General features: G+C 39.5%; 1 long non-coding RNA gene across 1 annotated transcript in view; it reads right to left on the reverse strand.

Annotated features, from left to right (window-relative positions):
* LOC134587360 (uncharacterized) overlaps positions 1-23,859 on the reverse strand; it is a 748,302-nt gene that overhangs the window by 299,585 nt on the left and 424,858 nt on the right. Inside the window, exon 5 of the long non-coding RNA XR_010086628.1 lies at positions 21,447-21,570. This is a non-coding gene — a long non-coding RNA (uncharacterized LOC134587360). The remainder of the gene's footprint in view (positions 1-21,446; positions 21,571-23,859) is intronic.

Below are 23,859 nucleotides of genomic sequence, written 5' to 3' on the forward strand. Positions count from 1 at the left end.
ACAAATTTGACAAGCTCTCAAAACCCATTTAAAAATAAGCACACACCCAGGCACTAAAATTAAAAAGCAGATATTCTATGTTTAAAGGAAGTTACATAGTTAAATAGCTGAAAAGAGACTTGCGTCCATCGAGTTCAGCCTTCCTCACATATGTTTTTGCTGTTGATCCAAAAGAAGGCAAAAAAGCACTTCCAATTTTGCAACAAACTTGGAAAAAATTCCTTCTTGACCCCAAAATAGCAGTCAGATGTCTCCTTGGCTCAAGCAGGTATTACCCCACTAATTAGAAATTATATCCCTTTATGTTATGTTTTTGCAAGTATTTATCAAATTGCAAAAAGTCAAAATTGGATCAGCGCTAAAAATGCCACGAGTATGAAAGTATGTAATAGATATAAATAGGCAGCACACCTATAAATAAGGGAGTACCCTCCAATCTCCTATAGGTAGGAATAGAACAACAAAAGCAAGAAAAAAGGGTGCGCCTTTAATACAGAATATTTATGTATAAATAATAAGCAAAAATAATTACAGATAAAGTCCAGAATAATAGTCCATAATACGGGAACTTCTTGTAGGACAACGGTGATTCGTCTCAAATGTAGATACTATTTTTCAGTGTGCCATAAGGGAAGAAGAACAGAGAGAAAGGAAATCCAATGGTACAGTATGTAGGTATAAATGAAAATGTAAGAATATATAAATATTACTCACAATTTTCAGAGCTAAAATCCAGCTCTGGTATGAAGTGCGTGAAGTGGAATGATCCCCACTCAAGGATATATGGAGTGTCAGCTTGTAGTACAGTGGCCCAACGTTGGTTCCGGCCGAAAATAAAAAGATAAAATATATTGTGCTCTCTGCTTTAATTGAAGTAAAAATTAAAAGGAAGTATAATATCGTGAGTACATTGGGGCACTTATGGCAGACCACCATAAAAAAATCGCGGATGATGTGGCACTGCTCAGAGAGGACATTAAAGGCATTACTAACAGGCTGGGGGCTGTGGAGACCACCTCTGAAGGCCACACTAATCAGATTGCGGAACTCCAAAATGCAACAGAAAACCCGGCAACACGAGCTACAAATCGCCGCCCACGAAGATAGGACTCGCAGGAATAACATAAAGTTGCGGGGAGTCGCGGACTCCGTCCTAGAGGCCGAACTCCCACATTTCATCAGGAGACTACTCACAGAGCTGTTAAACCCAAAGGCAGCAAAAGCAATCATCCTAGAGGACATATTTCGCATACCAAGACCGGCGAAGGCCCCACATGCCACGTCAGGCGATTTAATTCTCCAGTTCCAATCGTTTCGAGACAAGAAAGCGGTCCTAGAGGTCGTCAGAGGTCAGTCCACATACCCCTTTGAGGGAATGACCCTCTCCTTCTATACATATTTATCAGGCGGGACACTGGCATGGCGGAGATCCATGAACCCATTCACAGCTCTCCTGCGCCTACATCAAATCCGGTACCGCTGGGGACCAGGCCGTACCCTCACCATAGACAAGGGAGGCACCAAACATGTAATAAACAACATGCAAGAAGCCACTGGGACACTGGAATTACTTGGTCTTCCCGTAGAACCGTTGGCTCCGGCGATACCACCAGCAGGACAAACCAGCACGCAAGGAACATACTCCGCAAATGCACGAGAGTTTGTTCAGCGGATCCATATACAGAGGCCACCACCTGAAGCAGGACTTACCTCGTATAATGTGCAACGGGAACTGTACAACGCCACACATCCCGTCCGGTAACCCGCGAGTCCATGTTTGCCCGTGGCCACAAGATTCCCCCAAAACTACACAGACTGGGGATTTGCATACCCTGAAGGGACTTTAGTGTTTTTTTTATTCTTGAGGTTTCTTTTTTTGCTTTTGTATTGTTGTCTGTTCTCCTACCCACGTGAGCCTTCCTACACATTTGATGGCCATACAGGAATAACGATGCAAATCAGCCAGTTCCAATGTTCACCAATACAGTAACCATAATACCCCAACATACACCATATCACATAACCAGCAGGCCTGCCGCAACATGTAATTATGGGGCATGACATAGCTAAGGCATCTTGTAACTTCACTACTGCTGCACTGTCACCACACGGGCCCACTAAGCCCGCCTTGACCCCTCACATATGCCTTATATATATATATATATATATATATATATATATTTTTTTTTTTATATTCTTTATTTTTGCATGTGCATTTAAGTAACATACGGGCTTGCAGTGCCACGATAGCAACCGCAGGCATAATCATAGCATTTCAAGGAGTGGCATATAATACAGGCACATTTTTATTTTTATTTTTTTAACATGAGAACAACAAGTTGTGTTTCATTAGTAGTAGTTAGTAGTAGTTAGTGAGTAAACTAAGCTAGTCATGCAAATAACATTCCCCGGTACTCCCAGGGTTAAAGGTATATAACATTACATTCTTCCTGTCGCCCAATAGTCCATGCTCTCCCTCCCTTGGGCTGTGGGGGGGACCTCCGCCTGTGTCTCCAGCTGGCGTGGTGCTTTGCCGTCTCCCTGTCAGTGTCGCGGCCGGCACTATGGGTTATCGCGTGTGGGGCAGCGCTCTGCTTGATGTGAGTTGTTGGAGCCGCTGAGGGGCGAACAGGTCGTGCTTGTTGGCGAGTCACCTTCTGAGGCATGAGGGTGTGGGTGCTGGCGCCTCTGGGACCTGGCGCTATTGCCCTCCGTGCAGGTCTCTGGTTTCTGCTCTGTCGAGGGACAGTTTTGGAGGCTCGAGGGGGATTCCCTCTTATTTGGCGCCGTGTTGCCGGGCGGATCCATGCCGCCACCTCTTTTATCGCCCTCTTGAAGGCCTGTCGCCGGGTGTGAAGATCAGTCCACAGACTGGCACATAGCCTGTCATAGAACTCCCCCGTGCGCTTGGGAGGCTTGTTGAGTGTGCGGTTCCTTGTAGACTGTGTCTGTGCCGGCATCTTGTTTGGGCCCGGGCCGCTTCGTCTCGCTTTAGGCATTGTCGCTTGTGCTGGCCGTGGTGTGGGGGTGATCGTCCCCAGCGAGGACCGGGATGACCCCCGCCGGTCCAGTCATCAGAAATAATCACCCCTAAATCCCTTTCCTCTATAGAGTCCTAACCTCAACATCTGAGGAAAGGGATTTAGGGGTGATTATTTCTGATGACTTAAAGGTAGGCAGACAATGTAATAGAGCAGCAGGAAATGCTAGCAGAATGCTTGGTTGTATAGGGAGAGGTATTAGCAGTAGAAAGAGGGAAGTGCTCATGCCATTGTACAGAACACTGGTGAGACCTCACTTGGAGTACTGTACACAGTGTCAATCTATGCACGAAAAAAAAAAAAAAAAAAATCTCCTTTCTTCCAGCCTAAATGCGTGACCTTGTGTCCTATGTGTAGCCCTGTTTATGAATAGAATTCCAGAAAATGGTTTGTACTGGCCCCGAATATATTTGTATAATGCTATCATATACCGTATATACTCGAGTATAAGCCGACCCGAATATAAGCCGAGGCCCCTAATTTTACCCCAAAAAACTGGGAAAACTTATTGACTCGAGTATAAGACTAGGGTGGGAAATGCAGCAGCTACTGGTAAATTTCTAAATAAAATTAGATCCTAAAAAAATTATATTAATTTAATATTTATTTACAGTGTGTGTATATAATGAATGCAGTGTGTGTGTATGAATGCAGTGTGTGTATGAGTGCAGTGTGTGTGTGTATGAGTGCAGTGTGTGTATATGAATGCAGTGTGAGTGTGTGTGATGCAGTGTGTGTGTGTGTGTGTGTGTGTGTGTGTGTTGCAGAGCCTTGGTGGGGGGTGGGCATTTTTATTATTATTTTTTAATTATTTTAATATTTTTTTAAATTATTATTATTAAAATATTATTTTATTTTAATTTTATTATTATTTAAATGTTTATTTGTTTTTTTTTCGTCCCCCCTCCCTGGCTCTCACTCCCTGGTGGTCCAGTGGATGGGCACTGTGTAGGAGGGGGGCTGGCAGAGAGTTTACTTACCTCTCCTGCAGCTCCTGTCAGCTCCCTCCTCCTCCGCGCCGGTCAGGTCAGCACCTCTGTCAGCTCACACTGTAAGTCTCGCGAGAGCCGCACTATGACCCTGCGGCTCTCGCAAGACTTACACTGGGAGCTGACAGAGGTGCTGAACGGACCGGCGCAGAGGAGGAGGGAGCTGACAGGAGCTGCAGGAAAGGTAAGTAAGAGCTCTCTGCAGCCCCCACAGCCCCATTGTCTGTATTATGGCAATGTAAATTGCCATAATACAGACATTGACTCGAGTATAAGCCGAGTTGGGGTTTTTCAGCACAAAAATTGTGCTGAAAAACTCGGCTTATACTCGAGTATATACGGTACCCTCTTTTCTTCGTAAGTAAAATGCTTCATTCCTTTTATTAATTTTGTAGCTCATCTCTGCACTTTTTCTAGTGCCATGATATCCTTCTTTAGAACAGGTGCCCAAAATTGCACAGCATATTCAAGGTGTGCTCTTACCAGCAATTTATAAAGAGGCAAAATTATATTTTCATCCCAAGAATTTATGCCCCTATTCATACATGACAAAACCTTACTGGCCTTAGCAACTGCAGATTGACATTGCATATTGCTGCCTAATTTGTTGTCTTTAACAATTCCCAAATCCTTCTCGTGTGTGGTTATCCCTAATTCAGTACCATTTAGGGTGTAAGTTGCTTGTGCATTCTTGACCCCAAAGTGCATAACTTTGCATTTTTCTACATTAAATTTCATCTTCCATTTTAGTGCCCAGTCCCCCAATCTATCCAAATCCCTCTGCAGCAAAGCAATATCCTGCTCACATGTTATTACTTTACAACGTTTGGTTTCATCTGCAACCACTGAAACATGGCTTTCAATGCCTATTTCAAGATTTATAATTTATAAATATGTTAAATAGAAGCGGTCCCAAAACAGAATCCTGAGGGACACCACTTACCACTTTTGTCCAGCCTAAAAATGTACCATTAAAGACAACTCGTTGTACTCTATCCTTAAGCTAATGTTCTACCCAAGAACAAGAACATTAATCTAGACCAATTTCATTTAGTTTGAAGACTAACCTATTGTGAGGAACCGTATCAAATGCCTTGGCAAAATCCAAGTAGATCACATCCACTGCAACACCCTGATCTATACTTCTACTTACTTCTTCGTAGCATGCAATTAGGTTAGTTTGACATGACCTGTGTTTCATAAAACCATGTTGATTATTGCTAATAACAATTCTCAATGAATTCCTGAATATTATCCCTTAACAGCCCTTCAAATAATTTCCCAGTCACAGAAGTTAAGCTCACAGGTCTATAATTTCCAGGCAATGATTTTGAACCCTTTTTAAAATATAGGAACGACATCTGCCTTCCTACAATCCTCCGGTACAATACCTGAAAAAATAATTTTGAAAAATTAATTACAGAGGTTCACTTATTTCCCCACTTAGCTCCTTAAATACTCGTGGGTGAATACCGCCAAGCCGCAGAGCTTTATTTACATTCATTTTCTTTAACTACTGTAGTTAACTCTCGAGTCATCCAATCACAAGTTAATTGCAAGTTTTTTGCAGCAATCAGTTGCATATCTCTTGCCATAGGATCCTGATTAATATATACCGAAGAAAAATAGTTAATTACATTTCTGCCTTTTCCTGGTCTTCATTAGCTAACAGACCCATCTCTGTTTTCATTTTTTGTTTTTTTTTAGAATTGGTGTACTTGAAAAAAATTTGGGGGTTGGTTTTGCATTCTTTGGCTATCAATTTCTAATTTTCTAGTTTGGCCACTTTAATTACCTTTTTGCAAGCATTATTGGTTTCCTTACATTTTATATAGGATTTGTCTGACTTAAATGCCCTTTTCTTATTTGTAATCTCTTGTTTTACTTCTCTACTAAGCCACATTGGTTTCAATTTGTTTCTTTTATATTTATTACCCAATGGTACATACTGAGAAATGTACCTTTCTAATATTTGTTTGAATAGTTTCCATTTATCATCAGTGTTTTTTTCACGAAGGACTTTATGCCAGTCGATATGTTGTAGAGCTGCCCTAATCTTATTGAAATTGGCTTTTAAAAAATTATACGTTTTAGTATACCCCACATGCTATTGCTTTTCTGAGTTTATTTAAAAAATTACCATATTGTGATCACTATTTCCCAAATGCTCCCCTACTTGAATGTTGGTCAAAAGATCAACATTTTTGTTATAACGAGATCCAGACAAGCATCCTTTCTAGCAGTGGCATACACACAACCCATGGTGCCCCGGTGCGAAAATTGATCCGTGGGCCCCCCCCCGCACGCTTAGTCCGCGCGAGCCGGGGCCGCAACACATGGCGGCGGGCACCTGGTCGATATACATACACTTAAAGGACCACTACAGACACCCAGATCACATCAGCTCAATTAAGTGGTCTGGGTGCCAGGTCCCTCTAGTTTTAACCCTGCAGCTGAAAACATGTTTCACTGAGGATTAATCCAGCTTCTAGTGGCTGTCTCATTGACAGCTGCTAGATGAGCTTCCGCGATTCTCACTGTGAAAATCACAGTGCCTACACACTAGCTAACAGACACACACATATACTGACAGACACACACTCAGTGACATACATACATACACACTTACTGACAGACAGACAGACACATACACACTCACTTACAAAACACACACTCACTAACAGACACCAAACACACTCAGTAACAGACACACACAGTAATACACTCTAACACTAACACACACACACACACACACACACACACACACACACACACTAACACTCACACACACACACATTCTAACACTAACACACACACTCTAACACTAACACACACTAACACTAACACACACACACTCTAACACACACACACACACACACACTCACTCTAACACACACACACACACTCTCACTCTAACACACACACACTCTAACACTAACACACACACACTCTAACACTAACACACACTCAGACACACACACACACACACTCTAACACTAACACACACACACACATACTCTAACACTAACACACACACACACATACTCTAACACTAACACATTGACAGCTGCTAGATGAGCTTCCGCGATTCTCACTGTGAAAATCACAGTGCCTACACACTAGCTAACAGACACACACATATACTGACAGACACACACTCAGTGACATACATACATACACACTTACTGACAGACAGACAGACACATACACACTCACTTACAAAACACACACTCACTAACAGACACCAAACACACTCAGTAACAGACACACACAGTAATACACTCTAACACTAACACACACACACACACACACACACACACACACACTAACACTCACACACACACACATTCTAACACTAACACACACACTCTAACACTAACACACACTAACACTAACACACACACACTCTAACACACACACACACACACACACACACTCACTCTAACACACACACACACACTCTCACTCTAACACACACACACTCTAACACTAACACACACACACTCTAACACTAACACACACTCAGACACACACACACACACACACTCTAACACTAACACACACACACACATACTCTAACACTAACACACACACACACTCTAACACTAACACACACACACTCTAACACTAACACATACACACACACACATTTTTTTTAAATTTAATTCCCCAGCCTCCCTACCTTTGGGAGAGCTGAGGGGATTCCCTGGGGTCCAGTGGTGTTGCTGGCCCTGCTGTCTGGCTGGCGGGTGCGCGAGGGAGCACTCTCCCCTGAGTGCTTCCTGTTCAGCTCCCTCGCGCGCCGTGTACTGATGCCGGAGCCGGAAGATGACATCATATTCCGGCTCCGGTATCAGTGCGGTGCGCGAGGGAGCTGGGCAGAGAGCGCTCAGCCAGGGAGAGTGCTCCCTCGTGCACAGGACCGTTGACAGCACTGCCAGCCTCGGGGGGCCCTGAGGTAGCCAGCTCCTGGGCCCCCCAGGAGAAGAGGCTGGCCACACTGGCGTGCATACCGTGTCAACCCCGGTATGTACGCCACTGCTTTCTAGTTGGTGCTTGTACCAATTGTCACATGAAGAAGTGTCAATCCCCCAGTCGTAACCAGTGATGGGTGCAGGGAATTGGCTCTATCTATGGTACATGAGGTCCATAGACTTCAAAGGTGTACTCTCACGCATGCGTAACATCAGCTCAGAAGAGAACTGGCTCTAAGAGGATGGTGGCACCCATGGGACAGGTCACCTTAGAGGCTTTTTGCAATTTATGCAAAGTCTCCAGATGATGACAGTTGCGCTTTAATATTTACAAATTCGGACGGCAATAGTAGGCTGGGAATACAGGGCTAAGCTGCTTTTAGTCACTAATTATCCATCACTGGATAGAGGTGTGACGAAAGTAGCCTTGTCACTGGCTTTTGGAGGGGCCTGATGGCCAGCCTCTTGCCTCAGGAATATGAGACCCGCAATATGCCTTGCCCAATGCACTTTAAAAGGCTCTGTTCATGTGAAGTATGCACTTTTGTACTCCAGACAGAGAGACCGACTGTTAGCCTTCATTCTCTGAAACTGTTTTGGGCATGGGACCATGTGCACGGTGGGTCAAAAATAAGACTTAACCTCTGAACTGATCTGGGTGATTTTTGGATATGTTGGTCACCCAGATCAGGGCTATCAGGGGATGTAACATTTGTGGGGGTTTTGTATTTTTTAAATTTATTTTGGGGGTTTTATGAAAATGTGTGTTTTTTGTACCTGGAGATAATTGAGTATAATACCTTACTTGACAGTATTTATGTATTTTTAGGGTACTTTTGGGGTGTTTAAAACAAAAAAAATTTTTTTTCTCTGCTTGGAGATAATTGGATTAGAATTAGTACAGTCACTGATCCAATTATCTCCAAAGCAGAGGGGAGGGATTGTGTGCCACGTGTGGGAGGGTCGTGCATTTTAACTCTGTTGTTATTGGTTTACAAGTTTGTGTCACAGTCCCCAACAAGGTCCATGTGGGTGTCACCCTTGCATGGGGACTTGCATAAAACGCCAGCTGTGGCTTCCATTAAACTGAATGTTTTACCCCTTCTTGAAGTCTTGGCTCATGTTTGGGGGATTGGAGAACTACATTCACTCTGGGGATTGCTATAATCATTATACTCCCCTGAGTATAATCACTAGCTCTTATAAGAGCTGTTCCTGCTACGCGCTCTGGACTAGGAGAGGTCTACCCACTGGAAGCTGGATCCTGGTCTTGGGTCCAGGGTGGGTGGAGGACGGCAAGACCCCAACCAAGCTGCGGCGGTTTGTGGGGTCTATGGTGGTTATGGTGTTCCAGTGCAGTGCTTACGGTACTCTCAAGTACTAGGAAGCAGCGATTGACGGAGGTACCGGTCGGGGTGCAAGGCAGTCCGTCACAAGAGGGATCTCTCATAATCTTCCCAAGCTCTGATATTTTCTACGCTTAATCCAGAACATCGTTTTGTCCAAGGATAGGCCAACCTAACCTGAAGGGTCAGGATTACTTTATATTTATATTTTAAAAGATGCCATACTTTCTATTGAAACTACTTAACAATAGATAAGGTTATGCTCTAAATTCTGAAATCTACATGGCAAAGAATATGTCCAAATAGCTGACCTTGAAAAATTCTACAACTATGCAATACGTACAGACTGAATATTTTATTCAGAATTTTTCTATTCAGATTTCAATTCAATTAGTGAATCTAGCATTCCAATAAAACAAAACAACCCTCCAATCAGTACCTTTGAGTATTGACTGTGTTCTGTACTTATGTCAGACCAAAAAAGGGGCCGGTTTGTTCAAGTTAATGGCATGTATCTTTTCTTGTATCCCCAAAAGCGGGACACCAGGGAACAAAGGCAGGACAGTGGGACAGGACCTCAAAATCAGGACTGTTGGTGGGCATGGGTTCAGGATATCCTGACACATCCCTGAGGTGGATCAGTATCCTTTCACAACACTGAAAGCTCCTTAGCTCAGATAGGAAAGACACCACGTGAGAATGAAGTTGTGGCCACCAGGGACCACATCAAGGATCACAGCATAAAGCCAGTCCACAAGAATGTAATCAGTCACTGAAGGGAAAGTAAAGGTGAGCCAAGCGCAGTTAACACAGGTTCATAGCATCAATGTTTTTTTAAAATTCATTTTATGAAAAAATCCTTTCAGATCTGCAAACAAACCTAACCCATCTACACTTTTCCCTGCGTAAAGAGTATAATGCTCTCATTAGTTCACTTTGGCCCCAGCAGGTAGGATATGCTGTATCTTTAAATGGATCCTGTTCAAGAAAATCAATTTAACTTTACTTCCTTCTAAGTAAACATAAGATTGCTCGCGTGGCACGTTTTCATATAAAACCCAGACCCAGGAATAAATGAGGACAGAACAAGCTGCCATAAATCTTAGACTAAAAAAAAATGCCCTTTGGCATTCAATCACAATTTGCAAGCGCAACAATGAGACAGCATTAACAGATTCATTTGTTGGCAGTATGGCAGTGTAAACAAGGCCAGTTCTTAAAGTGGCACGGAATACTGAATGTTTTGTATATAGAATCTTTAGCTGCTAATAAACGAAGGTGATAAGTTGAACCTGGGTGATACTTCTGTGTAATACTCAGTATTAGCACACACTAACATAGGTCATAACCAAATATGTGTAAATCATAATGATTATTCCAAAACATCAAATAATATAAGAACGAAAAGGAAAGACAGAGAATCAAAACGCTATTTTATTTTAGTAATATTAGTTCTTTATTTAGCTCCTAGTAGTCTTTGGAACTCTTACCTCCCGATCTTACATGTGCTAGCTAAGTGACAACAGGGAGTGATAGCAGAGTCAGGGTAACACTACATCAGCGAAGCACGTTCTGCATGAATACAGGTGAAGGAGTAGCTATTGGTTGTGTATGGAGGTTTTGCATCTCGAAGATCCTAGTGGTATGCTAAGGAGGAGCTGTGCAGATCACACACCTCACAACATTTCAACTGGACAAAGAGGGAAACTTTCATCTTAGGGGTATTATTGGGGCAGGGCAGTTCTGAGAACAAAGTATCTTATTTACAGTCACATTTCTAAGCACATTTATTGTAGTTTAAAGACACATTACTGTGCGTATTGCTGTGGAGCTATGTTATACACTCAGACACACCAACAATATAAAGCTCCAGAAAATAGGGACATTATTATAGATTAGAAGGACAAAGGGATTTGGGTCCAAAATAGGGACTGCTCCTCCTAAATAGGGACACTTGGGCGGTATGAGATCAGGATTTTGTAGAGTTTCAGATCGTGGCTTTGTAGTTTTTAGGTTACAGGGCCACCTTTAGTAACTGGCACGGATTTGTCATATTTTCCTTGCTCCTCATGCCACAGGTCACATCTGATCAGTACGAAGAAAATGTGTGCATGGCTTTAAAACCCGATTGAGCACTTTAGGCTGCCTTTCATATAACTCACAAAGAATGGGTGGATAAATAATGGAATTGATGCAAGTGACTTTACTGAGCATGATTGTATGTGTAGCATCCCAGATATAGTATGTGTATAATCAATAAAAAAAAATGATTGACTGAAAGATTTTCTCTACTTTCATGGTAGAGCTCACATCACAGCATGGCAGCTGCTGTAAACCTGGAATTAAACATTTTTGGGTTAATGGGACATTCTAGGCATTAGCACAGTTTTTAGGCATTTTATAGTTTTGGCCTAAATAATTAGCTGTATTTTTGCAAGCTTGATCTTGCATAGTTTTTGCAATACATAAATACATGTGTCTTTCAGAAGCTGATACCTGAACTACAGAAAACGGTAGGCTGAGCACAGAGAGCTTTGAGATATGTCAGTCAGTCACTACCACTACAAAGCATAAAGATGAACAGGCAGTTTGACACAGGTATAATTAGCGAGTTTTCTCATATGTTGGCTACTTAACTGCGTGAACTGGACAAACCTCAAGCATGATAAAATGTGTGAGTATTTGCATCAAAAATTACTTTAAAAATCGTTGTTTTGTTTTTACAGTTTATCGTTTTGAATGTGTTGTTTTCACATATTCTTTCTAAATGCAATATTGGTATAATGCAATGAAAAGAAATAGGCCAATTCTTGCCTAGAGTATCCCTTTACGTGCACTCTTTATGTAGTTTTTAAGAACCAATTTTTCGCTTTTAGAAACAATTGATACTTTGTTATTTTTTTTTCAAGTAATCCACCTGTTCTGGGTTTCACATCAAGCTTTTATTGAATAACGCCCACTGGATTCAGTTGCAGGTGATTTGTGAAGTAAATAAAAACAGTATTTGAGAGAAATCTATTTTTGCACAGTTAAAATGATCATATAATAGAAAGAGCGAAATGTTGGCTGTATACAAGCCGTGTTTAGCATTCCGTGGAGTAAATACACTAACCACACTTTCTGCCTCATTTGACTTTTTTTTATTTCAAATGCTCAGGGAGCTGTAAAGAGTGGGTGCAGCTAAAAACCAGCTGTTTTACCTTACCGAAATACCACAAAGTTCTGCTGCTCTGTCAGACTACAGACTACATCTATGGAATCTACTACCAAGTATATCTGATGAAGCGGGGGTCAGTGGAGCTGCATAGAAAGTAACATTTTATATTTAAAACAAAATATAACTCTGGACTCCATTCATTTTGAATGACCTGTGAAAAGGCCCACTCTTCCCATATATAACACCTCCCTTCAGTCACTGACCATACCCACCACATGTCCTTATTTGGCAGGGACAGTCCTATTTTGGGCCCTAATCCCTCTGTCCCTCTTTTATATTCCTAGGTCTCTCTTTTCTGTGAATAACGGAGCTCCACAGCAATAATACTCCCAGTTATGTGTCTTTAAACTACAATGAATGTGTTTAGAAATCAGTCAGTGATAAGATACATTGGACTTGTTCTAATTACATTTTAGTTGCATAAATTGTAAGTCACCTAACATTTCTCAGAGAAACCTGCTCCTGACCACAACCCCACTCACACCCTTATTATTAAAGTATCCCTCTTTGTCCATTTGAAATGTTGCATCAGCTGATGTTAGCTAAAAAGTGTCACGACCGCTTAGAGTATAGGTCACCAAAGAAGATAATAGGAAAAATATAAAGTCATATAACTATTCGTTAGATGTTTAAAGAAACACCACTATAGGAACCCAGACCACTTCAACTCACTGAAGTGGACTGGGTACAGTGTCCCTATTGCACTTAGTGCTGCAATGTTAAACACTGCAGTTCCAGAGAAACTGCAATGTTTACATTGCAGCACAAAGCCTGCCTCCAGTGGCTGTCCATACAGCCACTGGAGGCACTTCCTGCATCCAAACAGACCTTTCATCCGGCATCTGATGCCGGTTGTCCTCACGCTCTGCATGAGGACATCCTGCGTCAGATTTTTCCCTGTAGGAAAGCATTGATTCAATGCTTTCCTACAGAGAGGTCTAATGCGCGTCCGACATTTGCCACACATGTGCATTAGCGCCTGCACAACGCGGGACGGAGCCGCGACCCAGTGCCGAGGGACAACGGCACTGGCATAAGTAATCTTTATTGACCACCACAGGGGGTTGGTGCGAGGGAGGCAGAGGGAGCTATAGTGCCAGGAATACAGCTTTGTATTCCTGGCACTTATAGTATCCCTTTAATGCTCAGAAAGAAAATGGAGACAAGGCCATGGCCAACATGGTACAGAACTATGACTAGAAAAGCTGGGTAAACAGAATTCAGAGGCTTCACAAGCAATGTCAAAATCACAACCAAAAAATACACGTTCACTGTGTAACCTAAGCTGACACTCCTGATCAGAAAAAGAAAGGAAATGACTGGGGAGAGCAATCAGGTTCCGTCTTCCAAAGTTTGAGGTTAACCATTTCTTAATGGTTTAACCCGTTAAGGACTTAAGGACCTCACACCATAACAACATAATTGCAATGAAGTTGTTATGGTGCCCAAAGTGTTACGTAATAATATTATCATTATTATAACTTGCATTAGATGTAGTTGTGGTAATGTTTCTGACATAAATATCAGTATTTGTATTCTCATTGTTCAAATTGTATAGTGCAGCGTTGTGGTTTATGTTAGTGATTTATAAATAATAATTTCTAATAACAGTGCTACAATGGTTTTGTTGTGTACATTGTCAGTCATCCAGATTCCCACAGCTACTTTCGAGTACGGGAAATAAAAATTAAAAGAGAGCAGAAATCTGCTGTTCCCCTGAGCCTTCCTATTAGATTATTCCAGAATAAATATACGAGCTGTATAATGAAATCATTTTTATCGGAATGCTTTTGGTTGTAAGATGATATTTTTTTGTTTGCGTAGATGTTGTATTGGTAGGTCGATGTGCTCTGATAACTGTCTGGATGTTGATCTGAAAGCATTCATCCATACTTGGTGAGAAAAGTCCTCAAACCCTTATTTTTAGCGGTTATTGAACCGTTTTGACCAGATAACACTGGGAATTGCGGTAATGAGGACAGAAATATAATTGAAACAGAGATATGATTTACCAGAGCCTATTTTCCAAATATAGAACAGAAATGTTTTTACAGGGATTTTCTTCTTATTATCTTAGGAATAGATCTTGCAGTTAGGTGTCCCTATATTTTTTTAATTTATAACCAACAGAAGATAGCTTTGCAGTTCCAATAGTTTGAACACAGATATGTTCCTGTAAATAAAGAATACGTAAATAAAAACGTACTTATTTAATACAAAATCATGTAAAATAATTCCCACTGAAGTCTTTCCAACTGTGACTTATTTTGAGATAACATAGAAAGGAACTTTGTAAGTACTGTAATAACCTACATTAACATATAATGGAACATTGTAAGAACTAAAACAACCTACAGTAACATACAACGGAACATTGTAGGAACCATAACAACCTACATTAACATATAACAGAACATTAAAAGAACCATAACAACCTACATTAACATATAACAGAACATTACAAGAACCATAACAACCTACATAACATTTAACAGAACATTAAAAGAACCATAACAACCTACATTAACATATAACAGAACATTAAAAGAACCATAACAACCTACATAACATATAACAGAACATTAAAAGAACCATAACAACCTACATAACATATAACAGAACATTAAAAGAACCATAACAATCTACATTAACATATAACAGAACATTAAAAGAACCATAACAACCTACATAACATATAACAGAACATTAAAAGAACCATAACAACCTACATAACATATAACGGAACATTAAAAGAACCATAACAACCTACATTAACATATAACGGAACATTAAAAGAACCATAACAACCTACATTAACATATAACTGAACATTACAAGAACCATAACAACCTACATTAACATATAACGGAACATTAAAAGAACCATAACAACCTACATTAACATATAACAGAACATTAAAAGAACCATAACAACCTACATTAACATATAACAGAACATTAAAAGAACCATAACAACCTACATTAACATATAACAGAACATTAAAAGAATCATAACAACCTACATTAACATATAACGGAACATTAAAAGAACCATAACAACCTACATTAACATATAACGGAACATTAAAAGAACCATAACAACCTACATTAACATATAACGGAACATTAAAATAACCATAACAACCTACATTAACATATAACGGAACATTAAAAGAACCATAACAACCTACATTAACATATAACAGAACATTAAAAGAATCATAACAACCTACATAACATTTAACAGAACATTAAAAGAACCATAACAACCTACATTAACATATAACAGAACATTAAAAGAACCATAACAACCTACATAACATATAACAGAACATTAAAAGAACCATAACAACCTACATAACATATAACGGGACATTAAAAGAACCATAACAACCTACATTAACATATAACGGAACATTAAAAGAACCATAACAACCTACATTAACATATAACTGAACATTACAAGAACCATAACAACCTACATTAACATATAACGGAACATTAAAAGAACCATAACAACCTACATTAACATATAACGGAACATTAAAATAACCATAACAACCTACATTAACATATAACGGAACATTAAAAGATCCATAACAGAACATTGTAAGAACCATAACAAACTACATTAACATATAACGGAACATTAAAAGAACCATAACAACCTACATAACATATAACAGAACATTAAAAGAACCATAACAACCTACATAACATATAACAGAACATTAAAAGAACCATAACAACCTACATTAACATATAACAGAACATTAAAAGAACCATAACAACCTACATTAACATATAACAGAACATTAAAAGAATCATAACAACCTACATAACATTTAACAGAACATTAAAAGAACCATAACAACCTACATTAACATATAACAGAACATTAAAAGAACCATAACAACCTACATTAACATATAACAGAACATTAAAAGAACCATAACAACCTACATAACATATAACAGAACATTAAAAGAACCATAACAACCTACATAACATATAACGGAACATTAAAAGAACCATAACAACCTACATTAACATATAACAGAACATTAAAAGAACCATAACAACCTACATTAACATATAACGGAACATTAAAAGAACCATAACAACCTACATTAACATATAACGGAACATTAAAAGAACCATAACAACCTACATTAACATATAACAGAACATTAAAAGAACCATAACAACCTACATTAACATATAACGGAACATTAAAAGAACCATAACAACCTACATTAACATATAACGGAACATTAAAAGAACCATAACAACCTACATTAACATATAACAGAACATTAAAAGAATCATAACAACCTACATAACATTTAACAGAACATTAAAAGAACCATAACAACCTAGATTAACATATAACAGAACATTAAAAGAACCATAACAACCTACATAACATAACAGAACATTAAAAGAACCATAACAACCTACATAACATATAACGGAACATTAAAAGAACCATAACAACCTACATTAACATATAACTGAACATTACAAGAACCATAACAACCTACATTAACATATAACGGAACATTAAAAGAACCATAACAACCTACATTAACATATAACGGAACATTAAAATAACCATAACAACCTACATTAACATATAACGGAACATTAAAAGATCCATAACAAGCTACATTAACATATAACAGAACATTGTAAGAACCATAACAACCTACATTAACATATAACAGAACATTGTAAGAACCATAACAAACTACATTAACATATAACGGAACATTAAAAGAACCATAACAACCTACATAACATATAACAGAACATTAAAAGAACCATAACAACCTACATAACATATAACAGAACATTAAAAGAACCATAACAACCTACATTAACATATAACAGAACATTGTAAGAACTACAACAACCTACATTAACATTTAACAATGAGAGACCCATAACAACCTACATTCATTGTATATGTTAGTTAGTGCACTATTTAGATATTACATCCTCTCTAAACTGTTATTATGCCCTATATTTAACAAATATGTATTTGTGAAGAATGAAAAATAAAATGATATGGTAAACACCTCTTTATCCTTAATCTTGGTTCCTGTTCAATCATTGTTATAAATGATGCCCTTTTTTCGCCATTGAACATAGTGCAAGAGGAGACACGGAAATGTTTTATTCGGCAGCTTATTTGCATTATGCGCCTTGGCTGCGCCTTGACTGAAATGTACTGTGTTGGCACTTGCTAAATGTTTAGTATATCTTTTTAAATAAAAAAGAGGCCTCATATAAAAGTTTGACACAAGTCAGAGGTGATTTTCAATATGTTATTCAGTGATGTAATGTCCAGAGTTGCAGCTCCTCTGTAAGCATAGCATTTATTTGGTTTGGTATAAAAGATGCCTCCTCACATTTAATAAAGACTAACAGGTTATTCAGTAAAGTAAGAATTCAAAGTGAATTTCAAATTTAAGACCAAAGTAGCTGAATTGGAAGCAGAGCTGAATTAGAGAATTTTCCCGGTTCACCTATATTGACCATAAATGTTAAAGGACCGCTATAGGCACCCAGACCACTTCAGCTTAATGAAGTGGTCTGGGTGCCAGGTCCATCTAGGGTTAACCCTCTTCTCTGTAAACATAGCCGTTTCAGAGGCTAGAGGTGCTTCCGCGCTTCTCACTGTGATTTTCACATTCATTGAGAATGCTTTCCTATGAGACTGGCTGAATGCGCGCGCAGCTCTTGCCGCGCATGCGCATTCAGCCGGTGACGGAAGAAGAGGGAGGAGAGTCCCAGCACCGAGGGAGCCCGGCGCTGGAAAAGGATGTCCTGAGAACCCTGATGTTGAGCTATCCAACAAATGAGTGCCTCTTTACACATTATCAACTACTGAGCTCGCACACTGTATATTCCTCCTTTTACTTATATTTTTACGACTGACATCATTACAGAATTTCACATAGTTTTCCGCCCAAATAGGTGAAATACACGGAGTCTGATCCCCAGGCTCTATACTGTTAGGCTACATTCTGTGAGGGTATATACTTTGCTTTCTGTAAAGGAATTGAGGTCACTGAGGTGGTGGACCAACAGTTCAAGCGGAAAACAGTGCCGGGCTAGCATGTGAACGTCACAATTCTTGCTATAACGGCCTTACTCCTGCAGTACTGTGCCAACAGATATCTCAACACACCTCCTACTATTTTAATCCACAGAAGAACGACACAAGGCGGCAGCTCATCATGCCACTCTGTATGCTAGTGGCCGGGGTGGCACTTGCCTTTTTGTTTTACTTGCTATCCCTCCCCTTTGCTTGGAGTGCCACACTTTTATGTTTCTGAAATTTTAGATGCCCTTTGTCTTAGATTAACAAAAGCTGAAAAATAAGTGGTTTGGCAACATATACACAGCCCCCATAAACATGTTAACAGTTTTTCCATACGAGTTAAAATTAGACAGGAAACTAAAAGGCAACTATGCAAGAGACGGAGGGAGCTTTAGTGAACAATATGTTTTATTTTGAATGCCAAAGTTTTGTAAAAACCAAAGAAAGATCTGCTAGAAGATTTACAGACAGCTAAGAAACTATATAAAAAAATAAATAAAGCTTTAAATCAGCACAACATGCTTTGCATTTGAGATTATATTAGAACATCTGCCTGTTAGTTTTACACTTTGTGTTATTTGTGGCTATAAAGCACCTCTAGAAAACTTACCACAACAAGCATATTTAGGCACAAATACTAGATACCCATCACTTAGAAACCTGAGTACTGGGCATCAAATGTGGCAAAGTGGAAGGGGTGCCATGGAGGATATAGAGAGAGGTGTGCTGGGTTCAACTGAAACATATCCATTTACTTATGTCAGCCCATCTAAAAATGGCCTTTCGATGGAGCATCCTACACTGCCTTATGGGAACCAACCAGTTATTAAAGAGACACTCTAGTCATTGTAGCCAGCTAAGTCCCTTGCACAGGTTATGTCTTCTCCTCTCCTATTCAATACAGCTCCAGGTATATTGTGAAAGTGACTAGAGTTTTATATCAACGCTCCCACTCTGTGACCTCATCATAGAGGACTGCGCAATTCTTGTACGACATGTGCAAACACATGATATACAAGCGCTAAGTGCATTGTATTGACTTTCTAACAAAACACTATGAGAGCACATGTACATCCACCATAAACTTGATTGGCACTAAGAAGCCTCAATTAAGATAAGAGTGAATTAAGCTACATGTCACGTTAACAAGAGCTGACTGGCAGGAGTTTATCGGACATGTACATTGAACCAAAGGAAGGCCAGGAATTACTCAGTATATTTAGCTGTCCTGGTATCTGTAGAAACTGCAGATTTGCAGTACAGGAGGCACGTTCAGAGGTGAATATCGATGTTACTTAGTTATTTAATTATTGCTATAATTTTGTATTTGTTTTTAAAATAAATTATCTCCATAATGCATAAAACAGAGACTTGACTCCAAACTGCAGGATCATTTGAAGTTCAGTTGCAGTAGAAGAAAGCAGGTGTTTAAGGATCATTAAAACCCCTTCAGCAGCTTACTTTATTCCAGCGCCGGGCTCCCTCGGCGCTGGTGACCTCTCCTCCCCCGCTGACGTTAGCTCCCCCGTCTGACGTCAGCAGAGCCGCATGCGCATTCAAAGTGTCCATAGGAAATCATTTCTCAATGCTTTCTTATGGACGCTCTGCGCGACGGAGGCATAATATGCCTCCAGCGTCGCAGATGCGCCTCTAGTGGCTGTCCGGAAGACAGCCACTAGAGGCTGGCTTAACCCCAAATGTAAACAGAGCAGTTTCTCTGAAACTGCTATGTTTGCATCTAAAGGGTTAAAACCTGAGGGACCTGGCACCCAGACTACTTCATTGAACTGAAGTGGTCTGGGTGACTATAGTGTCCCTTTAATTAATTTGTACGGAATACTAGCATAGAAGTTGCAGATGTGACAGAAACGGTTAATATAAAGAGAAATACTTGGTAATAATGCTTTAACACATCAATGGTTTCATTTTTTTTTAAAACTGAAATGGACTTGACTAATGGCTCTGCCAAAATGTGTCACACACTTGACCATAATATAGAGTGAAATATTACACTTTGTGGCTCGCTGTCCCTCTCCAATTTCAATAAAGTATTTGTTAAATAAAACATCACTTTAACATTGCAGTAGAAAAAAAAACCTCACCAGTATCCAAATTATTTTTCTTCCTTGCAGAATCACATTGCATTTACAGTATTTAAGTGTTGAACCCCATGTCCCTTCCAGGGTCCGTGACCTCAAATGAATCTCACTGCTCAGAGCAAAGTCCAGACAATACCAACTAACAGAGAATCCATTAGGGGCACACACAGGACCTTCTCGTCTCTATCCAGCAAAAACAACTTCTACAACTTAGGCCTAAGTAGCTGGCACATGTAAACATCCAACGATATTTCTTTTTAAAACTTTATTATTATTGCTTAACCCCTTAAGGACACATGACATGTGTGACATGTCATGATTCCCTTTTATTCCAGAAGTTTGGTCCTTAAGGGGTTAAACTCTGGGAGGCTGTTGTCTCCTCATCCACTTACTACAGTTAACTATTTAGTGAATAGAACCAATAGCAGCTATTAATATGCATATCAACACAATCAACTTAACAATCTGTCCATCTATCCGAAACAGAAAACACTTCAAATGTGTAGTATGGAGAAAAGGGGAATGGCCAAAAACGAGAAATGACGGGGTAGGTAATGGCGTAGGTTTTGGAAGTGAGAGGCCTACTTGCCATAGCAAATTATTTAATGCGTACACCACAGCGTTGCTTTTTTCAAATTACAAACCCACGCAATGAAATTAAATATTACTCACCAATAAATGTGATGATGGGACTGCTGGGAACCAATCAGAATCTGACGTCACAGCTCGGCGGAAAAAACATTTCTAACTCTCACACGAAAAAGTTGCAAAGTTGATCACTTGTAGCTGAAAATAACTAAAACAAAACAAAAGGGAAAAAAAACATTTAGAAAATTCAATATGAAGCATTCGTAGGACTTGTATATGGTGTAGATAAAAATTGCAATGGATGTTAATGGGACATAAATGAATTCCTGCGTGGTGAAATAGTTACATAGAAACATGACAATGAATAACTTAACTTATTTTATAGCTTTATATTAATCTGTTGGTATATCTTTTCATTTAAATCTGTTAAATCCAAAAGGCAGGAATATTGCAACTATTCAAATGACTTCTAAGGCAGTGACAGCTAACATTGCCCACAATGCTCGATGTTATTGGAGCAATAGAGTTGCTTGCATTGTTTTGTGTCTAGGTTGTGGGACATTGTCCACAGTGCCCACGTTTAAGCTAGGAAAGAGGTTGCTATATTGCTATATGAGATATGGGTACACATTTACGCAGCTGGTATTGCTGCTCCCAATCCCGGATGCAGAAGCAGTGACTGTCTTGATTCGAATATTCAGTTTGTCAGCTAATCCAATGTATATTTATTCACAGAGTAAATGAGGTAAAAAGTCTGTTACAGTATTCATGAAGTTGCTTGTAACGCAGCCAAGCCACTTGAATTAAACCCCGCATTTGTGGTATGAGTTGTCTTCAAAATCATCCACTAAACATACGTTTAGTTTAGATTGTTTTTAATAAACAAATATTTTGAAAAAAAAAAATGCATTAGTCCATAGACCAAAAATGGTCCAAACTTTTTAAAAGACAATAAAAACAAAGCTTGCATATATATGGCCTTGGTTACAAACTGTCACCCAGTGCTTTCTGCAGAGAGAGATTCTAATGTAATTTTATATGGGTTTAGTAAAGGGAACCAACCATACATATCTCGAAGTGATTTGATCAAAACAAGAGTCTGTTTAATCTTTTTTTTTTTTTTTTTTTAAAGGCCACTAAACTCAGTAGCCATTTAGTTTTAACCCTGCAGTGTAAATCATACTGACTGTCATACTGACAGCTACTAGAGGCGCTTTCACTGCACTGACTCGCAGAAGCTTCCGTATGGGGAAGCCTGGATTGTGTGCTATTGGACTGAATCATCATGGACAAGGCCTTGCGGGGCCATTGCTGGAGGCGGAGAGGAAAACAGTGCTTAGGGAGAATCTGTACTTGAAAAAGGTAAGTAAAAATCTTTATTTAGTTTTTTTGCACACACGGGAAGAGGGGGCCTATATTACAAGGGCACTAAAGCATTAGAAATATAGGTTTGTATTCCTAATATTTTAGTGCTCCTTTAAGTGGACTCTATACTCACCAAAACAACCAATTTTGTTTATAGATCATACCTCTGAAGTTTCACTGCTCAATTCTCTTCCATTTAGGGGTTAAATCATTTTTGTTTTTGTTTATGTAGCCCTAGTCACATTTCCCCTTGCTGTGACTGACACAGCCTGGATAAAAAAAAAGTAATGTTTTCATTTTTAATCAGATGTAAGTTACTTTTAAAGTTTTTATCTCCTGCTCTGTACATTTTACTTTAATTACATACAGGAGACATCTAAAGGTTCTAGCAAGCTATTAACAGTGCTGGTGATAAGAAATTCTAAATTAAACATTAGATGACCCTTTACAGGAAGTATTTAGGCAGGCTGTATAAGTCACATGCAGGGAGGTGTGACTAGAGCTGCATAAACAAACTGATTTAACTTATAAATGGCAGATAATTCAACAGTGAGACTGCAGCAACATAATTTATACACCAAATCTGCTTCATTAAGCTGAAGTCGTTTTGGTGACTATAGTGTCCCTTTAAGTTTAGTAGACATTCCTTTTTATTTCATTACATATACAACACAGATTATTATAATTACTCTGTAGCAAAATATTGACAGTCAATACAAGGAATGTTTATTTAAAAAGACACTTTAACCCCTTAAGGACACATGACATGTGTGACATGTCATGATTCCCTTTTATTCCAGAAGTTTGGTCCTTAAGGGGTTAAAGGGACACTATAGTGTCAGGATAACAAATCAGTTTTCCTAACACTATAGTACCCTGAGGGTGCCCCCACCCTCAGGGTCCCCCTCCCGTGGCGCTAAAAGCCCTTCAGGAGCTCACCTAATTCCAGCGCCGGGCTCCCTTACCTCTCCTCCCCCGCCGACGTCAGCATCCTCGTCCGACGTCACAGGAGCAGAATGCGCATGCGCGGCACTGCCACGCGCGCATTCAAAGTGTCTGTAGGAAAGCATTTTTCAATGCTTTCCTACAGACGCTCTGCGTGATTGAGGCATAATATGCCTCAATCATTGCA

The sequence above is a fragment of the Pelobates fuscus genome, chromosome 2 (assembly GCF_036172605.1).
Source record: "Pelobates fuscus isolate aPelFus1 chromosome 2, aPelFus1.pri, whole genome shotgun sequence".
Lineage (NCBI taxonomy): Eukaryota > Metazoa > Chordata > Amphibia > Anura > Pelobatidae > Pelobates > Pelobates fuscus.